General features: G+C 35.4%; 2 non-coding genes across 2 annotated transcripts; both read right to left on the minus strand.

Annotated features, from left to right (window-relative positions):
• Positions 1–13311: 13311 nt before the first annotated feature.
• Positions 13312–13418, minus strand: LOC130500781 (small nucleolar RNA R71). The gene has a single exon (XR_008939324.1). It is a non-coding gene; the product is annotated as a small nucleolar RNA R71 (small nucleolar RNA).
• Positions 13419–21330: 7912 nt separating this feature from the next.
• Positions 21331–21437, minus strand: LOC130500782 (small nucleolar RNA R71). Its single transcript, XR_008939325.1, has one exon. It is a non-coding gene; the product is annotated as a small nucleolar RNA R71 (small nucleolar RNA).
• Between the last annotated feature and the right edge of the window lie 1694 nt (positions 21438–23131).

Consider the following 23131-nt stretch of genomic DNA (forward strand, 5'->3'; position numbering starts at 1 on the left):
ACAAATTTATCAGATATACATGTAAATTCTTGCACAAACCAACTCGTGTACATATAAATTCTTGTACATGTGGATAATAAAAACTGTGTGTACATTGATTCATGTACATATAAATACACATGAATCATCATACATATGGCTAATATTTAATTAATAATTTTTCATGGTTTTAGCTTTTCATTTTAGATTAGATTGCATTTTCCTACTAATCTTCCTAATTGAAATGCAAATGTGCAAATCTGCAACTTTTAGGGTCAATTTGTAAATAGTCAAAAAGCTAAAGGACCAGTTGTACAAATATAAGAAATTTCGTTCAGGAATAGATCCCTTCAAAGTTTGACACCGACGGTTGGAGAGTTCACACTGAGGAAGATGAGATGTGACACCGCATACATTGACGAAGCAGTGGCGACTGATATCATATTCGGCGAAACTACATCAGATTTCTCTGTCTGATTTTGTATGAATGTATATATTTAGATTCAGACAAACCACCACAGCTTGGTAATTGGACTTGCTTGAAATTACCAGTGGAAAAGGATCAAGAAGCAAGGTGAAGAAGAACATAGTTTTTTGTATTACAAATCATTTTCAGGATTTTAGCAAAAAAAAAGAAATTTTTTTTAGATTTCAAGCGGTGGTTATGAAAGAAAGAAGAAAGAGAAATGAAAAAAAAGGAAAATATATTTTAAAAAAATCATTTAATTAGAAATGTTCTTTAGTTAGCTGTTTTTAGTAATTTATTAATATAATATTAGATCTAGTTGGAAAAAAGTGTGTGTGTATCAATATGTGACTTATGCTAAAATTTAGCTGTTTTTAGTAATTTATTAATATAATATTAAATTTAGTTGGAAAAAAGTGTGTGTAGCAATATGTGACTTATGCTTAAATAAGAAATTCAAAATTGGCCTGTAGTGTAAAAAGCTCATTTTTCAACCATACCCACCTATCAATAGCTAAATAAATAGAGTTAATTTAATAAGCAATAATATCAAACTTGTGGACCATATACGAGCACGTCTTGTGGTCTATAATTAGTAGCCTGCTTGCAAAAATAGAAGAGCCATACTTTGGTAGTTTTACTTCTTCTAAAAGCACAAATGGATACTATTTGTCACTCCTCTCTCCGTGTTCAGGAGAATTTAAATAAAACATTGATCTTTGTTTTTAGCAAAAAAAAATAAACCTTTGTCGCCTTCTTGTGGACAAGTATTTTGAGTTTGTAATAAATTTCAACATTCCCATTTTAACATTGTGTGTGTCACTAAGAATTTAAAAACAAGGCAGAGGAAATAACTAATAAGTTTCCTAAAGATCAGTTATTTTGAACGACAGAAAACAAAGCAGTGATTTTTTTTTTTGATAAACAAAGGTAAACACCTTTTTGTCGCGAACCCAAACAATATAAATAATCGCTCCCAAACAATGTAAATAATCGTTTCCAGCGCAAATCAAATCCTGGTGGCAAAAGTTACAGCCGCAACCTTTTTACCATTAGAGCTGATTCGTTCGGGTAAAGCAGTGATTTTACATTATTTTGAGGAACATGAAGTTCTAGAAGTATGATATTTTTGGTATTAATTTATTTTATTTGTTTTCCCCAAAAACCTAAGTCAGGTGGTTCAATATTTACAGCTATATATGTTAAACAATTACAAAACGAGGACAAGTGTCGGGTGACGGTGGATCGGACCACCACTGGATAAACAAATAATGTACGTCTTTAGCTATATAATTGACTAAACTTGAATGATGACGCTCAAAGCATTTATTTATGGGCTTATTGGCAAAATAACATATTTGAATGTGAAATTAGGTGAGTAATACTGATTTGACATAATTAAATGTCAAACTTTTTGGTCACATTTTCTCTGGTTCTTACGGAAATGTAAATTTTAATTCAATGTAAACCCAAAAATTTCTTATATTCAGCATACACAAATTACTAAACTTTCCACGTCAATATAAACTCCAATCTATCTATCTATTACTATAAAGAAAGGATGTTTCTCTCCTGCTGACACGTCAGCTGACAAGTCACAAATTCGCGTGATACTGTTACGACACGTGTCCCTTGACTCAATGCACATCGTTTCATTTATTCAAGTTTGAGTTTTGTTTGGGCTTTTGATTACACAAGATTTTTAAATAAAACTTCGTGAAGCCCATATTGAATAATAGAAACTGGACATTCAACGCGTCGTTTTCTAATTAATGTTGTTGAACCCTTTTCATTCTCTGCCGTCGTGATATCTGCTCGAACTTTAGGCTTTCGATTCATCTCCTTCCTCCAACCCAGGATTTTACCAGTTTCACATCCAATATTCCTTATCTCTTTTCTCAACCTAAACAGGTTATATAAATATTTGCCTGTAGAATGAAATGCATCTATATCAATCTCAGAAATACGATGTCAATTATCCCGTGATTTCGCAAAATTGTGTTCATAGATGCTATTTTTATACTAACAAAATCATTTTATTTGGATTTGTAGATGGGTTATAAAGGAATGGTCTCTTCTGGACAGAGATTATTGAAGCTTTGAAGCCATCATACTTCGTCTTCCAAATTATTTGAAAAGTTGTGGTGAGTGTTTGTTTTGGTTTACTTTGTATCATTAGAATCTGTGTTGAGTAGAATTTTCCAAACAACTTAGTTTGGTGGTGGATGTGTTGCAGGCTGTGAAGAGAGTCGATCATCCTTGACGTGGGAGGAATGGATATGCCAATCCCTGATGAGCTATTGGATTCAGTCAACGTCTTAAGCTCGAATGAAACGGAGATTTGCAACGGTGGGGGATGTGCTGCAGTTGGTGCGGGAGGAATGGATACGCCAATCTCTTAACTATACTCAACGATTTGCAATGGAAAAAAAACCTCTCCTTCTCTAGCTGGTAAACATCTCTCTTCACGGAATTTGTGTCAGTGATGAACTAACGCTTGCTAATTTCAGATGAAGTACATAAATTTGTTAAGTTGGATTTAGTTGATTTATGTGTGGTGACGGTAATATTGACTATCATAGAGTATATTTTGATTGGGGAAACAAATCTATGTTATAAAATTGTATAAGTTTGTTGGCCCTACATATCTATTTGCTAATCTGTGTCATCTTCGGGCTTGCTTCAGAATCAAAGAAAGGCATCTTAACATTTAGCTCTGGGATAAGCAGCCATGGAATTCTGAAAAACAAATTCAATGCAACTCAGGAAGTGCTGATCAAATTGTGAAACGCATAAGAGTATCATGCTTTCAGTTATGCGTTGGAAACGTTGGTATGACTCTTGATATGACTTTTAAGATTGCAATATAATTGATTTGTATTTTCTTATCTTGAACTATAAAAATACACTTAAATTTATGCTTTTACTATTCAATCATGGTAGTCTCGCGCTATGATTGTAATTAATCATCTTAGCGAAAAGCCAATAAGTGTTACGCCATTTATATATATAAAGAATGCAATTTTTGTGAACCATCATTTAGTAAATTTCACAAAGAAGAAATCCAGTACCACAAAAAGTCAGAAATGTTGCAAAAAGCCAAAAGAAGTCTTAAGCCATTTTTATATATATACGAAATGGGACTCTTGTGAACCACGGTTCAATAAAGTTTAAACAGAAGAGATTAGTGCTACATAAATGGTGACTTGGAGTAGAAAAACAAAATGATTTCGAGAGTTTATAGATACTTCAACCCAATTTTTTATTTGCTGGCTTCATGGATTTGAGTTCACTGAGTTTTTAAAAACTTTGGAGAGAATAAACCATTGACCAAAAAAAGTTATTGGATAAACACATATACTCAAACTGCTATAAATTAATAATATTAGGACTAAACTAAAACTATAATTTTTTTTATTAATTTATAAAAATATTAATTTATCGAGATAAATTAATAATGCTGGGACTAAAGTAAAACTATAATATTTTATTCATTTATAAAATATTAATTTATCGAGATACTAATTGAAATAAAAATTCAATTTGAAACTATAAATTACATTATTTTATAAAGATCTTTAGTGTATATTAATTTATAGAGTATTAATTTAAAAATGTTATACTGTACATGCGAGTATTTATGTCTCCTGAAGCATTAAGGTGTGTTTCTATATAAACATAATTTTGTGACGTGTTATCTCTCTTTTGCCCATATAATATTTTCATGTATATATTTTAATTTTACTTATTTTTGATAATCTCAATATTAATGATGTGTGAGTGAAGTAAAATTAATACATTTACAAATTTTATTCTTCAAAAATCTCAGAAAAAATATCCTACACTTATAAAACTCGCTATAAAAAATATTAACAGTTAAACATGTATTTAAATTAACATTTCAAAGAACATTAAAAAAAATTGGTGCATAGCGCCGGAAAACTTCTAACCAATAGTATTCTACTACATAATAAGTATTTACAAAATTAGAAAAGAAAAAAGAAGTTAATGCTTACAAAAATAAAACAATAGATTTATCAAAATTATACAAAAATTAGATGTTCTATCTAACGAAACCAAAATATCACCTCCCGCCCGTAGGGCGGACCGACTCTAGTTTCTATGAATATAAAAGAAATCCTATCAACTAATCAATAAACCATACAGTGATATATGAACCCTAATATAATTTCAATTCCAATATTCTATAAACTAAACCTAGCTAATAATCACTATATCTAAATGGAAATATGAACATCGATTTAATGGCAACTCAAATCTTCCATAAATTAAAGTCAAATTTCTACATGTCACAGATATATTTATATTCTACATATGAGGCGTATAGAATAGACATGGTGAAATAGTAATCGTAATTTTAAGATAATTTAATATTTTTCTCAAATGTTGAAATAGTTAAATCTTAACCACTAATCACTATATCTAAACGGAAATATAAACCTTAATCTAATGGCAACTCATATCTTCCATTAACTAAAGCCAAATCTCCACAAATCATATACTAACTTACGTGGATATCTGGTTTGACTTGTGTTCAAAGTAAATTCATAATCCACTGGTTTTATAAAAAAGTTTCATGTATACTTTTAATGTTTTATAATTTACATATATAGTAAAATATATTATTTTCTAATATAGATGTTTGATAATATTTTTTTATTTGTGCATAATATTATATTAATTTTTTATAACTTGATTCAGTTTGATGTAATTTTACTATTCATATATTAACTTGTTTTTTTGTTAATTTAGTTTAAAATAAAACATCATACTAAATTTTTAAATATTTTTTCATTTGTTTTCTATGAATTATTATTAATTTTATGATGTATTTTTTCTTGAAAATTGAACTCTCAAAATTTTATATTTGAATAAACTAAATAAGGTAATATTTTATTTAATCTTTTTATATAATATATACTATATATTTTACTTTTGTTTTATTTTCATCCAAAAAAAATATTTTTCGATTTGGTCAATATATGAATATTGATTTATTTAAATAAGCTTTGAAATTGTAACTAATTAATTTAAAAATGATTTTACATGCAATGACAAAATATGTAAATAAAAATAAATACAAAAAGGAAATAATTATTTATTGTAAAAGCAATGTTAAATGTGCAAAGAAAAAAATATTTATTATGCTATTTAGATTTTCAAACAGTTTTTGTTTAATTTACTATCTAAGTTTTCAAACAATACTAAAATATACTTCAGTTTTAATAATATAGATTGTTTGAACAAACGATGTATCTCTTTTACTTGTATGTCATATTATAGGTTCGGTCGAGGATAGCAACTTAACTTAATTATAAACGAAACGGAAAAAAAAATACACAGCATTAGCCCTAGTTTTTTTCCGTCAAAGGTATATAGCATAAGTTTTTTCTTATTTTTTTTATATATAGCATAAGTTTTTTCCTATTTTTTATATATAACATAAGTTAGTAAAGCCATAAACACACATATACATATATAGCAGAGCTTTAACGGCAAAATAGCAAATGTTTTACAATATTAAATTCTAAAGTTTTTTTTGAAAAAGTATTAAATTCTAAAGTTGGTCACTAAAAATGGCAAATACGACTGATGTGATTAGGAATATATTACCGATTCTCCAATATCTAATAAGAAATAAATATCGTAAAGGTATATATTAGGGCTTATTTGTTTTTTATCAGAAGCTTATTTGTTAAATAACCAAAAAAGCAAAATTAATTTTTAGAGAAATTGTAGAGAGAGATAGGAATAAAAAAAAGCAAAGAGAGAATGTGTGTTTTTGGTTACTTGGTCAATTTTGGTTTTTATTTGTCACTCGATGCAATTTTCCATGTTATACTCTTTCTATTTCATATTAAGTGTTGTTGTAGAAAAAAATGTCGTTGCAAAATAAGTGTCATTTTAAAATTTCAAGGTAGCATTTATTAACTTTATTCTCCTATTTATTTTTCTATTAATTGAAATAAGAGTAAATATATAGATAGTGATTTTTTATATTGAAAATATGAAAATTAAATAATTTCTTGGTCCGTATGCAGAAGTTTTTTTTTGGTAGGGAGCAGGAGACATTTGTCTCCTACCTTTTATTCAAATAAATTAACAAAAAAAGTCAAAGGCAAACTTGCCTAGTTCCTGCTACACCATTGCCATCATCCAAAAACACAGAAGCAACATGCTCTGGAATAAACTCGAAATAATGCAAACCAAAAGGTAAAGAAAATGTATGCAGAAGTTTAAAACGACAATTGAATCAAATATATGGAGTATTTATTCATGTAGAACAACAAAAAAGACATCACCCTAATTACTTAATTAATAAATACCAGCCAGTAAGTATATTTCATGGCGTTTTTGATGTCCCTAGTTATTAATTAGATCGAGTTTAATGAATCAAACCAAAGAACCATTAAACTGGTCCATGCATCTATATCTATATTATTAAAGTTGAAGTACAAATCGGAGATGTTTGGAAACAAGAATAGTAGAATAAATGAGATATATTTGGCAATATGGATAGTAAAGATGTGTATTTTCTTTTATTTATACATTTAGCCATTGTATTTTTAATAAATTAATAACAAATGAAAATTGCTTAGAAACATGAATAACATATTTAATACTTCTTTTTGTTTAAACATTTAGCCATTATTTTTATAATAATTAAAACACATTTTTTATATTTCTTTTATTTACAATTCTGTCACTATATTTACAATTCTTTATGGTGAAAATTAAAACACAAACTGAAATATAAATAGTATATTATATAAAACAATTTTTTAAACAGTATTATTACCTTATTTAGTTTAGTCAAATATAAATATTTCAAGAGTTCAATTTCAAAAACAAATATCATAAAATTAATAATTCATAGAACACTAATGCAGAAATTAAAACTTTGAAACATGGATAAAAGTATGTCAAGAAGAAAAAATAGGCTTATGTTATTAAAAAAATTAGAAATCCATTATATCAGTTTTAAAATATACAAAATGGACTAATCGAATTACCTTAAAACATTGTTTTATCTAAAACAATCATAAAATAAAATTTAAATTTATATACATATTTCAAATCAAAATAATAATTTAAAGTTGATTTATATCAAAAATTGATTTAAAATATGCATATATTCAAAATTTATTTTTTACTAAAATATTTTCCAATAACCATTATTAAAAAATGTTTTCAATATATATAAGAAAAATACAACAAAAGATTAATTTTATATACCAACGTAAATTATGGTTTTTACATTTCACATTAAACTTTAAGAATATAATATATATGATTATTTATAAGATGATACATATAAAATACTATTACTTATATGATTATTTATATGATGGACCAATTTTTTTTTTGACGTCGAAATGCTATTCTATTATTTATATGATGGACCAATACAATTAATTATATGATGACATATATATATATATATATGATACATAATAGTGACTAGGGTTGAGCATTCAGGTATCCATTCCGGTTCGTTTCAGATATGTTTGAGTTTCGGGTTTTCATGGTCAAAGATTTCAGAACCATTCAAATATTTCTAAATTTCAGTTCGAATTATGACTAGGGCCGAGCATTCAGGTATCCATTCGGGTTCGTTTCAGATCTGCTTGAGTTTTGGGTTTCCGAGGTTAAAGATTTCAGCCCCATTCAGATAATTCTAAATTTCATTTCGAATTATATTCAGATCTTTATGGATTCACTTTGGGTTCGATAACCCATTTAAATTATTTTTAAAATTCATTATACATTTTGAATTTCTTAAAATCTATAAATAAAATAATATATTGTATAGAAATCTGAATAATATATGTCAGAATACCTAAACTTAACATATAAATTTGTGAGAAATTAGCATCCATATACAAGCATAACAGCTTAATTTGCATAGATGGAACTTCTACTATTCACATTTAATAATGGCGAAACTGTCCCTACTCCTAACTAAAACCTGTAGCCCAATTAGTACACCAAACTGAGAAAGTAAAAACAACCTTTTGTTTCTTTCTCACTCTCCATCTTCTCACGAACACCATCGACTATGTCCAGATCTCTAGGTCGTACGCCGGAGCTCCGAGAAGCTCGGTCTCCCCTTTCTCCAAGGAAAAATCAAACGTCTCCCAGATGGTTGCGAAACAGAGCTCCAATTAATTTACAAACAGTTCAAAGCCTCTGTAGATCTCTTCCAGCAGCAAGCCGTTCTCAGCATCTCTTCCGTCGGAGGCATCGGTTCCGACCCTTCTGTCGCCAAAGACCTTGGCAATAGAGCCATGTTCCTAGCTCACATCACTCGTTTTTACCGCAAGAAGCTCGCGGAGTTTCCAGCTCAGATGACTGATTTGCTCCGTACCTCGTGCGTTCGCGATGCCCTCAGGGCTGAGGAACCATGTCCCAAACAAACCTCGTTTCATCCGCTCCTGCAGCCATCTTCATCGTCCCTGATCACGGCCGCAATTACTGTTTATCACACCATTTTCACCCTGACCGCGATGCTTTCTCTCACAACAACAACGGAATCCAGCAGTGAATGATCAGATTTAATTGCTACGAGATCTGAGGGCTCTTCTTGATTTTGTTTTCTTGATAAAGTTTGATTTTTGGAATTTTTGTATATTTTTGGATTCTGATATCGCCTTTTGTGTATAAGTTTCATATTTTCTTCTTCGTCTTCTTGTGTAATTAGAATCATAGGATGATGAGTGATTGCAAGGTAGATACTCCTTTGTTTTTTGTCTGTATGCTCTAGCTCCCTCGGTCAAGTACTTCATCTTTATTACACAAACCACTTTGCTTTTGGTACCAAATCCATATTTTTGTGGATAGAGCGCATCAGCCACTGCGTCTCGGTTGATTTGCAGCATACTAAACTAACAATAATAATGTACGGATAATAGTAATTTTTTGTACCTTTAGCCGACCATCGATTGAAAGTTATTATACCTTTAGCCAACCATTGATAAAAAAATTCAGCCAACAATAATGATATCCGGATAAAATATATATTCGACTTAACTTATTTAAGTTTGAGTTTATAACGATAATCGGCTACTGATAGAAAAATCCAACTAACAATACTAATATACAGATATTATTAAATTTAGCCGATCACTAATATAATAACCAGTTAAATATGTAAATATCCAGATAAATTAGAATATAACCGTGTTAATTTACGAAAGATATAAATAATCGCATTTTAAACATATTTATTTACATATAAACTATAGTACTTGTATTTTGTCCGAAATAAAATCAAGAAAAATGAATACCAAAACATATGTCTATTAGCCGGCTAAACTAATTCATATGCTATAAATTATCTTTCTCCTTCTATAAGGGTGACAGTGTCATTTTACTCTTTTCTCTCTCTATAATTTTATTGTTTTTCCATCTTTGCAAATTTGTTATTATTTACTATTTTCTATGCAAATGACTCTAAATTTGTTTGGTTTAAATTTTGGATCAAAAATCAATAATTATTTTAAATAGTTTTGGTCTTTTGAGTGTACTTCCACTATATTAGATATTTATATTTGACTATTTTATATATTTTAAATATTTAAACTAAACCTAAAAGTATCATATATATTCTGGGTGTTTTTATATACACTAAAACTAAAAAATAATATATATATATATATATATATATATATATATATATATATATATATATATATAAATCTTTTTCGGATACATTTTGATATCCAAAATTTTTTGGTTCGAATTGGTTATGGTTTCGGTTGTCTAAATATCAAAATTTTGAATAATTTGGATATTTAATCAATTTTGGTTTGGGTTTCGTATTATTCTTTCGGATCGGTTCTTCAAATTAGAATTTTTTATCCAGCTTTGATATTGACATGAAAAATACATAGTAATATATTTTTGAAATATACAAAATTTAGTTTAAATTACAATGTAAATATTTAATTAATATATAAATATGTCACATTGTTTAAATAAAATATCAATGTAAAAGTATTATACAGTTGCGTTCTAAAATCATTTATTTTAACAACAAGTTAAATAAATATGTTGATTGGAGATGGAATAAAACAAAGCCAAAAAAGCACATAGTTACCAGAAACACTATCTGTCGAATTTATTATAGAGAAAGTTTCACTAGATAAATAAATTTAATAACTATAAACAAATAATATATTTCATAAAAGTGAAAAATAATATCCGCGCTTTCGAAGCGCATGTCAAAATCTAGTCTATCTTATTAAAGTAGAATTACTTTTTCATTTTGTTTGGCAACTTTGATAGCAGAGTTAAAAAAAATTGTTTACGTTTGAACACAAGGATAAAATATGTATAACTCTTCAACATTGTGGGCCTTAATAAAAAACATTAATCCATCTCGAATGACCCAATAGTATCCCTTCAGAAACAATTAAACCGTATTAACCAAATTGCTATAACTGGATCAGTTAGAATAATATTCTCAACTCATAATATCCCAACTGATAAATTATAGTTTTTATATTTAACATTAAACTTTAAGAATATAATATATGTGATTATTTATAAGATGGTACTTATAAAATACTATTAATTATGTGATTATTTATATGATGGACTAATATAATTAATTATATAATGACATATATATGATACATGATAGTAACTAGAGCTGGGCATTGATGTATCCATTCCGGTTCGTTTCGGATTTATTTGGATTTTGAGTTTTCGGGGTCAAAGATTTCAGCCCCATTCATATATTTCTAAATTTCAATTCGGATTATGACTAGGGCTGGACGTTCAAGTATCCATTCGGGTTCGTGATATCTTGCATATTTGCATTGTTTTAGCTATTCATTCATAAGCATTTGCATCATATAGAATAGGATTTAGACATGTTTAGGTTGCATTTTGCATGCATGAGTCTCTATTAGGTACTGGAATGCCAAGTGAGGTTATTGGAGACATTTGGATGCATTTGGAGCTCAAAAGAAGAATAAGAGTTGACCTTTGGACGAAGCCGACCGGAGCGACCACCTCGGAGCGACTAGGCGACATCGCTCCAGCCGGAGCGACCTCAAGGCTCAATCTCAGAGCGACGCCATGAAGTCGCTCGCCTTTTTATCACTTCGGACATCCGTAAATCACCCTGGAGCGACCCCTCAAAGCGACCACCCGAGGTCGCTCCCGAAGCCCATAGAGACCTCTCGGAGCGACTGGCCGAGGTCGCTCCGCGTCACCAGCTGCACGATTTTATTATTTTTGAAGGACCTTTTTGCAATTTATTGTGCACGTTTTTGCACTGAAAAACCTAATGTTTAAGTATGCTTTGTAGCCACCATTGGCATATTATCTGGATCTATTGGAATACACAAAACTCTCTCAAGAAAAGTTCTCTTTTGGATTTGATTGTTCTTGTTCTTGTGAGTTTCTCTTCTAATTCTCTATATGATTCATCTGAAATCCACCATGAGTTTAAGAGGAATCATGGAGATTAGTGAGTAATCCACTTTTGGATTCATGGGTTAGGGAGATTTAGGGTGATTAAGTTAGTTCTATGATGTTTTAGGTATAGATCATACTTGTTCCTTGCTAGTACAGTGATCTTAATGCATCATTTGAGTAGGCCGCTCAAAGGGTGATCTCTAGGCATTTCTCACCCGACAGGTATTTGATGAAATGCCTGATTCAACTCTCCTACGCTTTTAGTGTACTTTACCAAAGACATTTGTTGTTAAAGATGATAAGATAGCTAATAGACTTGTTAGTAATGATTGCTTGCATGTTATTCAACCAAAGACATTTGATGTTTGAGACATGTTAGCAAATGAGCATTCATCTAGACATAGAGCTTGCTTAGAATTGTGTCTAGGCTTAAGGTTAATAGTTTGATTGATTCATTTGTCATCCTTAATTCGAAACTTGATCACCCAAGGTCTAAATCCCTATACCTATGAGTTCTCCTTTCCAATAGCTTAAGAGTATCATTTTACTATTTTGCATTAGCTTTAATCATTAGTTTAGAATTCATCAAATCACTCGTTGCACTTAGATTAGGCAAATACTTGCATTCTCTCTGCATTTGAATCCCTCAGAATTGGTTCGACAACTTACTTCCACTATACTATCATTTGACTTATGAGCCTCAAAACTCCTAACATCAAATTGGCGCCGTTGCCAAATTCTGAGTTTGATTTAAACATTGAGATTTAGTCATTTGCTTGAGACTAAGTCATTTTTATTTTTGTAAGTTACTGATTCTCTTCTTCACTCTTTGTGATTTTCAGGTGTATGAACTTGAGGAGCAAAGGTACATCAAACCTTATTCCAAGAGCCGCAGACATCAGAGCTTTAGAGAGAGAGAGTGTGCTAGAAAAAGAAGAGAAGAAGAGCAACAAGCTTTACTCCAGACAGAGGAAGCTGAGATGGCTGATCCACAAAATCCTCTGAACCCCAATGGAGTAAACAATGTTTCACAAGGGCCCCAACAGCGACCAGCTCGCCCCATTGGCACTTATGACTGCCCCAACATCCATGGTCCTAGACTTGGAATCCGAGCACCAGCTGTGGCTGCTAACAACTTTGAGATCAAGTCAAGACTGCTAAACTGCATAGAGAACAACAAGTATAATGGTCTGGCTGTGGAGGACCCATTTGATCACTTGGATAAGTTCGACAGCTACTGTGGTATGTCAAAGACTAATGGTGTGTCAGAGGATGCCTTAAAGCTCAAGCTATTCCCTTTCTCTTTGGAGGACAAGGCACGTCAGTGGGAGAAGTCTCTACCAAGTGACTCCATCACCACTTGGGAAGACTGCAAAAGGGCATTCTTGGAGAAGTTCTTCTCTACCTCAAGAACTGCTAAGTTGAGGAATGAGATCTCCAGCTTCCAACAGAAGAACTTGGAAGGATTCAGTGAAGCTTGGGAGAGATTCAATGGTTACCAAGCTCAGTGCCCACACCATGGATTCTCTAAGGAGAGCTTGCTGAGCACATTCTACAGAGGTGCTCTTCCTAAGTACAGAGCCAGACTGGATACAGCTAGCAATGGGTTCTTTTTGGGGAGAACTGAGGAAGAGGCAGAGGCTCTGGTTGACAACATGGTTAAGAGTGATGCAGTCTACAGTGGAGACCATGACAGAAGCAGCAGAGGTGATGACAATCAAACAAGGAATGAGATAAAGGCTCTTTAGGAGAAGATTGACAAACTCATTGCTGATAAGGCCACACAAGCGCAGGTGAACTTTGTTGGCAACCCAAGCCAGGAGATACCTCCTACTGTCAATGAGGTTGAGGGTTTGGAAGGGCAAGAAGAATTGTGTTTCATCAACAGTAATGGTAGCTGGTACAAGAAGGAACCCAACTTTCAGTACAACAACTACCAACAGAAGCCCTATTCAAACAACCAGCAGAGTGGCTATCAGCCTCGAAACAACCAGCAGAGTAACTATCAGCCTCAGCAAAACTCCTCTCCTAACTCCTCTGCCCCTCAACAGAGCAGCACTGATGCCTTACTGAAACAGATCTTGGAATCTCAGACTAGAAGTGAGAAGCATGTGGGCTATGAGCTGAAGAACCTTCACTCCAAGATTGATGGGAGCTACAATGAGCTCAACAACAAATTCACCCACCTCGCTTCTTCTGTCAAGAATTTGGAGACTCAGTTTGCTTCCATGAGCACCCACCAGAATCGCCAGCCAGGATCTCTACCTGGAAAATCTGATCAAAACTCCAAGGACGCAAAAGCTGTCACACTCAGGAGTGGTAAGCAGTTACCTCCTAGAACCCTCACCAAGGATGCTGAGAAACAAGGTGAGGAGTGTGAGGGGCAAAACTCACACCTAGATTTTAGATCAGGTTTAATGTTTAGGAAAGGTTAGGGAAAGATAATCGCGGGCTGAATCCCGTAAGAACTTGTAGAATGAACTTCGATTTGTATTGATATAATAGAAATGGGATGGTTACAAAAGGTGATCTTTGATGAATACAAAGATTATAAGAGTGTTACAATAAGAATGTTTTGATGAATGTTGAGTAAAAAATGAGTTCCATCGGATCCTCTTCTTAGTCCTCGACCTTCTCTTTAAATAGCTTTGGACTTCTTTTGATTGTCTTCAACCGATCTCCGAGATCTTCTCCGCTTGATGTGGAATCTGCAACAGCTTCCCCTTGACCGGGTCCTGCGCTTCTTCTTGTTATGACGTGAGCTTCCTCTTCGTCATGACCTCTTTAGTTAGGATCCTTAACTTTCAGCCTTTGGCTCTAGCTTAGCTCTCTTTAGGTTTTGAACTCGCGATGGGCCTATCGCGGCCCATCATCATCTTCTATTATTTGATAATCAGCTACCGGGCCATATTCGGGCCCAACAGTTGCCCCCAGCTCTCGAGATGAGGTTTCGTTATTTTCGGGAGCTAGACTTAGCCGCCCAAGCTAGATTCTCTTGTTGAGATCATGATTACTAGCTATCTCAACCGTTTTTATCTTTATCTGATCGAACGGCTGTAATCTTTCTTTAATTAAATCGACGGCTTAGATTAAAGCAAGTTTGAAATTCAATTTCCGATTTTCGAGACGTGATGGGATATAAAGCTGAGAGAATTAACTACTTGTCTCTCCACTTCCTCCACGCCTCTCGACGGTTTCCAAGGTAATTCACCTCTTTCCTTTATTTTACTGTTTTTCGTCATTTTTTTTATCCGCTTCTTGATCAATCTAGTTCTCCATCTTGATCTTCTCTCTGAGATTCTGCCTTAGATCGATTCTCTTCTTTTGCTTCCTATTTTCCTTTTCTTTCACTATCATGAGTCGAAAAGAAGGTTCTGGCGAAGTTCAGACGGCGCCCATATTATGAAGGTCAAACAGGAAGCTGGTGAGAAGATGACGGAAGCCAGGAAGAAAAAGGTTAAGGACTCGATCGGAGCAAGAGTTAAGAGGATGAAGAAGAAAGGTGGCAAGAGCGCCTCCTCTGGTCCTCACTTTCCTTCCCTCTTGAAGGGTCAGGACGTCGTCAATCTTGCCGTTCAAGCTCACGGCAAGAGCGATCTAGTTAGAGCTTGTGCTGAAGATGAGACCCCCGAGACCGTTCCGGAGGGTTGGTTCTGCGTTCATGAGAAATATATCTCCAAATGCCACCTTAGATTTCCTCTTCCCACCCTTTTGCTGGATCTCTTAGATCATTACCAGCTAGCTCTTCCTCAACTTTGCCCGTCGGTCATCCGAGTGATAAACGGGTTCATCACTAGAGCCAAGGAGGAAGGAGTTATCGTTGGGCTATCTGAGCTAATGAGTGTCTTCTCGATAAAGGAGAGCACTTCCAAGGATGGCGGGAGCGGTACCTACTATCTCCCTTGTCGTCCAGGGTTAGGCGTATTCAAGTTCTCGGCCAGTGACGATGACTGGCGCAAGAAGTATTTTTATGTCAAGATTGACCCCTTGACGGTTCCTGTAGGCCGTGACCTCAGGAACTCATGGTCTGATATTTCCGGTTAGGATTTTAGGGATATGTCCACATGTTTATCTTTGTTTGTCATGTTATGCTAATTGTCTTTTGACTTTTTTTGGCAGAAATCAAAGATCATGTCAAGTTGTCTAGCAAACTCACTAGAGCTCTCTACAGGAAGCTACATCATAGTCCTAACACTTGGGTGGCTTACACCACTTCGAGAGTCGGATCAGCTAGGTTTCCTGAACGATACCAGGCGTCCTTCCCTGATTCAGTGACTGTTGCTGGTTTAGAAGGTAATCTTTCATTCTTAATTCATGATTTTTACTATCCGAATTTGTCTCATGTGATTAATGAATCTTTTTCATGTTTTAGTTTCTGAGGGTGATTCAGTTTTCAAAGTTTCCTCTGGGGCAAGTACTTCCTCGAAGACTCAATCACAGAAGATGCCAATTCAACCTTCCTTCCGTTCAAGGGGTAGATCGACCAAGGCTGCCAGCTCCTCTAGAGGGAGTGACAAGAACCAGGGAGGATCCTTCCTTGACTCTGTGAAGGAGGCTCTTGACGAAGGAGGCTCTGCTCCTGCTAAAGGTGTTGGCTCTTCGGAGCCTAAAGTTCAGGAAGTTGGCCTTCCCTCCGAGGTCCCGATGGCTGAGGCTGATCCTCAAATGGTGGGGGATCCTCCGGAGTTTGAGCCCCCGAGGAACAAGAGGTCCCAAACTGACCAGGTTGACAGACCTTCGAGATCTTCCTCCTCCTTCTCTAGAGGAGGAACCGTTGGCTGGAACTTTGCTCATTCGAAGCCTGGATCGGTTTTGGACGATCCGTGGGGTTTGGCTACTCTTATGAGGCATATGAAGAGTCCCGGGTGTTCCCTCCCCTCGATCTCCAATCTCACGCACAAGGATGAGTACGTCGATATTGCTTATCACATGGGCCAGGTATGAAGTCTATTTCATATTTTAGCTTTTCTTTGGAAGATTCTTGCTAAATCGTTTTCTGTTTTCTGTAGCGGGCTGGTGCTATCAACAGTGCTTAGTTCAAATTTGAGGACGCTGTACACAATGCCCCCAGTGCTGAGGAATTAGCCCAGGTCACTGAATTGGTCAAGGCCAACAAGACTGAGCTCAATCAGACTCGGGCTCTGATCTCGGATCTCCAAGCTGAGGTAAAGAGACTTGGCTCTAAGTGTGATGCTCAGCAAGGGACGATCGAGAGCCAGCTGATTGACCTCCAGGTGAAAAATAGGAAGATTGGGGAATTGAATGCTGCTCGGAAGATAGCCGAGTATCAAGTCAAGGAGCTGATTGCCACATCTCAGAGCAGCCAGAAGAACAAGGAGGCTGAGGTCAGGCTAGCCGTCCGGAGAAGAAAGAAGGAGGTAGCCGAAGCCTACAACAAAGTTCTGGTTGTTGTCGAGGAGAAGTTCTCCAAGAAGAAGGACGAAGTCGACCTCCTGGTTCATGCTCAAGAGATTCAAGCCAACACCGAGCTCCTGAAAGACATGCTGGACGGCGAGATTAAGAGTACTCAAGACGAGTATGATCGCTTGGTGGCAATAATGCCGGAGGCTGTTGCGGCATACGAGAAGGCTCAGGTCTCGGACTTCTCGATCGGCAAGCTCCCTCTTCCCCAACTCTCTGAGAGCTCAGGTACTTTTGAGGTTAATATGTTTAATCTCTCCTTTTCTGGAGAGTTCGGTTCTAATTTGGGATTGGTGGGTTCTTACTCAGCCCCAATCGAAGCCGCCTCTGGAGGTAGCGACAAGGAGATGGAGGAGGAGGTTCCTGAGGAGGAAGATCCAGCTGGTAAGGGAGCTGAGAAGAGCTCGGATGACAAGAAAGTTTAAGAACTGAGACTCTTTCATGTTTTCTAGGATTTCTGCCCGATGGGCTTTGTTTCATTTGTTTTTAAGACTTATAGCCTGAGGAGGCTTTTAAACCTTTGTTTAATTTCAAACTTGGTTTTCGTTTTATTTTGAGTTTTTGGCTTTAGTCGCGAAATATGACAAATTGATCATAATCGAATTTATTATAGAGAAAGTTTCACTAAGATAAATAAATTTAATAACTATAAACAAATAATATATTTCATAAAAGTGAAAAATAATATCCGCGCTTTCGAAGCGCATGTCAAAATCTAGTCTATCTTATTAAAGTAGAATTACTTTTTCATTTTGTTTGGCAACTTTGATAGCAGAGTTAAAAAAAATTGTTTACGTTTGAACTAGGGCTGGGCAAAAAATCCGAACCCGAAAAAACGAACCGAACCTGATCCGAAAAAGTAGCACCGAACCCGAACCGAAATTGATTAAATATCCGAACGGGTTCAAAATTTCGGTATTTAAAGAACCGAAACCGAACCCGATCCGAACCGAAATATTTGGGTACCCGAATGTATCCGAAATAAATTTATATACTTAAATATATACATTATTTTTATATATAATGTATTATAATAATATTAAAAATATATAAGATACCTTTAAGTTTTCTAAAATACTCGGAAAATATATGCAAATAATCAAAAATAAATGTTTAAATTAGCTAAAGTATACTGAAAACACCAAAATAGTTAAATATCTATTGATTCTTTATCCAAATATTCAAAGAAACCCAATTTATATGTTAAATTAAGGTATTTTGACATATATGTTATGAAAATTTATATGTAATATATTATCTTTCTTATAGATTTTGAAAATTTAAAGTATATAATGAGTTTTAAAAATTTGAAAACATTTTAAATGGGTTATCCGAACCCGAACCGAACCCGCAAAGATCCGAACCGAACCCGAACCGAAATTTAGACATATCCGAATGGGGCTGAAATCTTTGACCCCGAAAACCCGAAACCCGAATAGACTGAACCGAAACCCGAATGGGTACCCGAACGCCCATCCCTAGTATGAACACAAGGATAAAATATGTATAACTCTTCAACATTGTGGGCCTTAATAAAAAACATTAATCCATCTCGAATGACCCAATAGTATCCCTTCAGAAACAATTAAACCGTATTAACCAAATTGCTATAACTGGATCAGTTAGAATAATATTCTCAACTCATAATATCCCAACTGATAAATTATAGTTTTTATATTTAACATTAAACTTTAAGAATATAATATATGTGATTATTTATAAGATGGTACTTATAAAATACTATTAATTATATGATTATTTATATGATGGACTAATATAATTAATTATATGATGACATATATATGATACATGATAGTAACTAGAGCTGGGCATTGATGTATCCATTCCGGTTCGTTTCGGATTTATTTGGATTTTGAGTTTTCGGAGTCAAAGATTTCAGCCCCATTCATATATTTCTAAATTTCAATTCGGATTATGACTAGGGCTGGACGTTCAAGTATCCATTCGGGTTCGTGATATCTTGCATATTTGCATTGTTTTAGCTATTCATTCATAAGCATTTGCATCATATAGAATAGGATTTAGACATGTTTAGGTTGCATTTTGCATGCATGAGTCTCTATTAGGTACTGGAATGCCAAGTGAGGTTATTGGAGACATTTGGATGCATTTGGAGCTCAAAAGAAGAATAAGAGTTGACCTTTGGACGAAGCCGACCGGAGCGACCACCTCGGAGCGACTAGGCGACATCGCTCCAGCCGGAGCGACCTCAAGGCTCAATCTCAGAGCGACGCCATGAAGTCGCTCGCCTTTTTATCACTTCGGACATCCGTAAATCACCCTGGAGCGACCCCTCAAAGCGACCACCCGAGGTCGCTCCCGAAGCCCAGAGAGACCTCTCGGAGCGACTGGCCGAGGTCGCTCCGCGTCACCAGCTGCACGATTTTATTATTTTTGAAGGACCTTTTTGCAATTTATTGTGCACGTTTTTGCACTGAAAAACCTAATGTTTAAGTATGCTTTGTAGCCACCATTGGCATATTATCTGGATCTATTGGAATACACAAAACTCTCTCAAGAAAAGTTCTCTTTTGGATTTGATTGTTCTTGTTCTTGTGAGTTTCTCTTCTAATTCTCTATATGATTCATCTGAAATCCACCATGAGTTTAAGAGGAATCATGGAGATTAGTGAGTAATCCACTTTTGGATTCATGGGTTAGGGAGATTTAGGGTGATTAAGTTAGTTCTATGATGTTTTAGGTATAGATCATACTTGTTCCTTGCTAGTACAGTGATCTTAATGCATCATTTGAGTAGGCCGCTCAAAGGGTGATCTCTAGGCATTTCTCACCCGACAGGTATTTGATGAAATGCCTGAGTCAACTCTCCTACGCTTTTAGTGTACTTTACCAAAGACATTTGTTGTTAAAGATGATAAGATAGCTAATAGACTTGTTAGTAATGATTGCTTGCATGTTATTCAACCAAAGACATTTGATGTTTGAGACATGTTAGCAAATGAGCATTCATCTAGACATAGAGCTTGCTTAGAATTGTGTCTAAGCTTAAGGTTAATAGTTTGATTGATTCATTTGTCATCCTTAATTCGAAACTTGATCACCCAAGGTCTAAATCCCTATACCTATGAGTTCTCCTTTCCAATAGCTTAAGAGTATCATTTTACTATTTTGCATTAGCTTTAATCATTAGTTTAGAATTCATCAAATCACTCGTTGCACTTAGATTAGGCAAATACTTGCATTCTCTCTGCATTTGAATCCCTCAGAATTGGTTCGACAACTTACTTCCACTATACTATCATTTGACTTATGAGCCTCAAAACTCCTAACATCAAATTGGCGCCGTTGCCAAATTCTGAGTTTGATTTAAACATTGAGATTTAGTCATTTGCTTGAGACTAAGTCATTTTTATTTTTGTAAGTTACTTATTCTCTTCTTCACTCTTTGTGATTTTCAGGTGTATGAACTTGAGGAGCAAAGGTACATCAAACCTTATTCCAAGAGCCGCAGACATCAGAGCTTTAGAGAGAGAGAGTGTGCTAGAAAAAGAAGAGAAGAAGAGCAACAAGCTTTACTCCAGACAGAGGAAGCTGAGATGGCTGATCCACAAAATCCTCTGAACCCCAATGGAGTAAACAATGTTTCACAAGGGCCCCAACAGCGACCAGCTCGCCCCATTGGCACTTATGACTGCCCCAACATCCATGGTCCTAGACTTGGAATCCGAGCACCAGCTGTGGCTGCTAACAACTTTGAGATCAAGTCAAGACTGCTAAACTGCATAGAGAACAACAAGTATAATGGTCTGGCTGTGGAGGACCCATTTGATCACTTGGATAAGTTCGACAGCTACTGTGGTATGTCAAAGACTAATGGTGTGTCAGAGGATGCCTTAAAGCTCAAGCTATTCCCTTTCTCTTTGGAGGATAAGGCACGTCAGTGGGAGAAGTCTCTACCAAGTGACTCCATCACCACTTGGGAAGACTGCAAAAGGGCATTCTTGGAGAAGTTCTTCTCTACCTCAAGAACTGCTAAGTTGAGGAATGAGATCTCCAGCTTCCAACAGAAGAACTTGGAAGGATTCAGTGAAGCTTGGGAGAGATTCAATGGTTACCAAGCTCAGTGCCCACACCATGGATTCTCTAAGGAGAGCTTGCTGAGCACATTCTACAGAGGTGCTCTTCCTAAGTACAGAGCCAGACTGGATACAGCTTGCAATGGGTTCTTTTTGGGGAGAACTGAGGAAGAGGCAGAGGCTCTGGTTGACAACATGGTTAAGAGTGATGCAGTCTACAGTGGAGACCATGACAGAAGCAGCAGAGGTGATGACAATCAAACAAGGAATGAGATAAAGGCTCTTTAGGAGAAGATTGACAAACTCATTGCTGATAAGGCCACACAAGCGCAGGTGAACTTTGTTGGCAACCCAAGCCAGGAGATACCTCCTACTGTCAATGAGGTTGAGGGTTTGGAAGGGCAAGAAGAATTGTGTTTCATCAACAGTAATGGTAGCTGGTACAAGAAGGAACCCAACTTTCAGTACAACAACTACCAACAGAAGCCCTATTCAAACAACCAGCAGAGTGGCTATCAGCCTCGAAACAACCAGCAGAGTAACTATCAGCCTCAGCAAAACTCCTCTCCTAACTCCTCTGCCCCTCAACAGAGCAGCACTGATGCCTTACTGAAACAGATCTTGGAATCTCAGACTAGAAGTGAGAAGCATGTGGGCTATGAGCTGAAGAACCTTCACTCCAAGATTGATGGGAGCTACAATGAGCTCAACAACAAATTCACCCACCTCGCTTCTTCTGTCAAGAATTTGGAGACTCAGTTTGCTTCCATGAGCACCCACCAGAATCGCCAGCCAGGATCTCTACCTGGAAAATCTGATCAAAACTCCAAGGACGCAAAAGCTGTCACACTCAGGAGTGGTAAGCAGTTACCTCCTAGAACCCTCACCAAGGATGCTGAGAAACAAGGTGAGGAGTGTGAGGGGCAAAACTCACACCTAGATTTTAGATCAGGTTTAATGTTTAGGAAAGGTTAGGGAAAGATAATCGCGGGCTGAATCCCGTAAGAACTTGTAGAATGAACTTCGATTTGTATTGATATAATAGAAATGGGATGGTTACAAAAGGTGATCTTTGATGAATACAAAGATTATAAGATTGTTACAATAAGAATGTTTTGATGAATGTTGAGTAAAAAATGAGTTCCATCGGATCCTCTTCTTAGTCCTCGACCTTCTCTTTAAATAGCTTTGGACTTCTTTTGATTGTCTTCAACCGATCTCCGAGATCTTCTCCGCTTGATGTGGAATCTGCAACAGCTTCCCCTTGACCGGGTCCTGCGCTTCTTCTTGTTATGACGTGAGCTTCCTCTTCGTCATGACCTCTTTAGTTAGGATCCTTAACTTTCAGCCTTTGGCTCTAGCTTAGCTCTCTTTAGGTTTTGAACTCGCGATGGGCCTATCGCGGCCCATCATCATCTTCTATTATTTGATAATCAGCTACCGGGCCATATTCGGGCCCAACAGTTGCCCCCAGCTCTCGAGATGAGGTTTCGTTATTTTCGGGAGCTAGACTTAGCCGCCCAAGCTAGATTCTCTTGTTGAGATCATGATTACTAGCTATCTCAACCGTTTTTATCTTTATCTGATCGAACGGCTGTAATCTTTCTTTAATTAAATCGACGGCTTAGATTAAAGCAAGTTTGAAATTCAATTTCCGATTTTCGAGACGTGATGGGATATAAAGCTGAGAGAATTAACTACTTGTCTCTCCACTTCCTCCACGCCTCTCGACGGTTTCCAAGGTAATTCACCTCTTTCC

This window comes from Raphanus sativus, unplaced genomic scaffold (genome assembly GCF_000801105.2).
Source record: "Raphanus sativus cultivar WK10039 unplaced genomic scaffold, ASM80110v3 Scaffold0035, whole genome shotgun sequence".
NCBI lineage: Eukaryota > Viridiplantae > Streptophyta > Magnoliopsida > Brassicales > Brassicaceae > Raphanus > Raphanus sativus.